This window comes from Gekko japonicus, unplaced genomic scaffold (assembly GCF_001447785.1).
Source record: "Gekko japonicus isolate JY-2015 unplaced genomic scaffold, Gekko_japonicus_V1.1 scaffold369, whole genome shotgun sequence".
Classification (NCBI taxonomy): Eukaryota; Metazoa; Chordata; class Lepidosauria; order Squamata; family Gekkonidae; genus Gekko; species Gekko japonicus.
The window spans coordinates 678,819-681,606 of NW_015160846.1; the positions used below are offsets into that span (position 1 = coordinate 678,819).

Here is a 2,788-nt window from a genome sequence, read left to right on the forward strand (position 1 = left end):
CCTTTTTTGTGGTTGGGGGGGGGGGAACAGTGGGAGGGCTTCTAGTGTCCTGGCCCCACTGGTGGACCTCCTGATGGCCCCTGGTATTTTTGGCCACTGTGTTACACAGAGTGCTGGACTGGATGGGCCATTGGCCTGATCCAGCACTGGCTTCTCTTATGTTCCTATGTTCTTATTTGACTTTTACCCACACCCGCTACTGGCATTAAAGTTGTGAGCAAGTGAACTGGCTACTGCATAAATTGATCACCTCAGCACCACCATAGTTCAAAATCAGGAACCTAAAGTGCAGATCTCATGATATTTATGATGGGTCCCTCCAAAACTCAACATGTATAGTATAGAACCGCGCACCAGATGGGTCCGCCGAATACAGCTGACACCGAAGACCACCGGAAGAAGAAGAAGAGGAGCCAAACCGAAGCCGAGCCGACAAAGCCGAACCGGAAAAAGAACAGCGAGTCCCTCCACTGGGTGCCGGTAGGGCAGTCCCCAGCCCTGACTATGTGTGGCCATAGATAGGGATAAAAGTAACTGTAAGCCGCTCAGAGACCCCTCGGGGTTCGAGCGGGATACAAGTCGAAAGCATAAATAAAGAAACAAACAAACAAACATAGCACAGCCAGGTCCATGGATTGCAGCACAAAACACAGTATACGAAAACTTTGGTAGAAACATGGATCCTCATGTAGCCTATCAGTAAATGCTTAGCCCACTCAGTTGGGTGAGTTGTTCTTCCTATGGCTCTTTTGGTTTAAAAATCTGTGATTTACGTGTTGCAAGCTGTGCCCATGGACATAATATGTGATTTGATGGTGAGTTCTTGGTGACCCAAAGCAAAAACCTTTGTTTCTGTTAAATACTGGGTTCTAGACGCATCAAGCTTATCTGGTAGTTTGCTGAAATCACTTAATGAACCAAAGCTGATCACTGCAATGCAAACTACCAGATAAGCTAGCAGGGCTGGACATGATATTGATATGATGGTGTGTTAATGGTGACCCAATGCAAACCCCCCAAAGGATCCATGTGGATCCGTGCTTCGGAACCATGTTTTTGCAGCATGGTGTTGCCACGAAGCCGTGGATCCATGAATCCCGTGGTGCAAGTAGTAGTCATAGATACGATACGGATTTAATGGTATGTTTGGAGTGTCTCCCGTCTCTAGTTCCAGCTCCTGCCAACCTAGCAGTTTGAAAGCAAGAAATTGTAAGTAGATAAATAGGTACCACTTCAGTGGGAAGGTAACAGCGTTCCGTGCACCTTGGTGTTTAGTCATGCCGGCCACATGACCACGGAAACGTCTTTGGACAGCGCTGGCTCTTCGGCTTTGAAACGGAGATGAGCACCGCAACCCTAGAGTCGGAATCGACTGACTTTCGAGCAAGGGAACCTTTACCTTTACCTTGGAGTGTCCCAACACAAATAACCCAAGCATCTATGAGGATCCGTGCTCCAGAACGATGTTTTTGCAGAATGTTGTCACCACGAACCTGTGGATCTGTGATTCTTGTGGTTCAAGCTGTTCCCATGGACATGATATGTGTTTTAATAATGAGTTCATGGTGACACAATGCAAAACCCCTGAGGATCCATGCTTCGAAACCATGTTTTTGCAGCATGGTGTTGCCACGGAGCTGTGGACACGGGATTTCTGTGGTGCATTCTGTGGCCACGGACAAGATATGTGGTTTGATGGTGATGTTGGGGTGACCCAAAGGAAAAATCATAAGGATCCATGAGGATCCATGCTTCGGAATAATGTTTTTGGATCATGATGTTGTTGTTGCCACATAGCCGTGGATCTGTGATTTGTGGGGCGATTACTGTGGCCATGGGCATGATATGTCATTCAGTGTTGCGTCTGGGGTGACCCAACACAAAATCCCTGAGGATCCATAAGTGTCCATGGTTCAGAACCCTTTTTTTGCAGCATGGATTTGCCACCAAGCTGTGGACTCATGATTTCTGTGGTGCAAGCTGTGGACATGGACATGATGTGTGATTTGATTGTGATGTTGGACTGACCCAACTGAAAAACCGTGAGGACCCATGAGGATCTGTGCTTTGGAACCATGTTTTTGCACTTTTGTGGTGCCACGAATTGGTGGAGGCATGGTTTTTGTAGTGCTGCCTACAGTCTAAGACACGGTCTACAGTATGATGTTGGTTTCATTTCATTCCAGCATAAAAATCACATGAATTCATGAGGATCCGTTCTTTGGAATAATAAAAAAATAATATGTTTTTGCGCTGTCGTGGGTGTGTGGTTTTTGTGGCGCTCCCTATAGACTAACACATGGCCTACTGTATGATGCTGGTTTTGTTTTATTTGAATGTAAAAATCGTATGAATTCATGAGGATTCCGTGTAGATCCGACTTTGATTTTTTTCCCTTTCCTTCCAATGTAAAAATCTTATGAATTAATGAGGATTCCGTGTAGATCCGACTTTTACTTTCCTTTCCATGTAAAAATCATACGAAGTCGTGAGGAACCCGCGTAGGTCCCACTTCTTACCCAGTCCCGGATACCAGGAACGTCTCGAACTTGTGGCCCGCCTGCCGACCCGGGAGGACTCCCGGCCTGGCCTGTGGCTTGGCAACCCTCTCCCCTCGGGGCGGCCGTTGGGAAACCGCCCCCCAATGGCGTCGCGCACCTGCCAGCCCGGGAGGCCTCCCGGCCGCCCCGGGAGCTTGGCCACCGGGACGCTCGGGTGGCCGTTGGGAAACCGGCCGCCGCGTCGCGCGCCCGGAACTCTCGGGACGGCCCCCCCCTTCCTCCCCCTC

At 48.7% G+C, this 2,788-nt stretch overlaps 1 protein-coding gene across 1 annotated transcript in view; it reads left to right on the forward strand.

The window, feature by feature from the left end:
- Positions 1-2,788, forward strand: part of USP3 (ubiquitin specific peptidase 3) — a 67,401-nt gene that overhangs the window by 21,990 nt on the left and 42,623 nt on the right. The window lies entirely within an intron of this gene.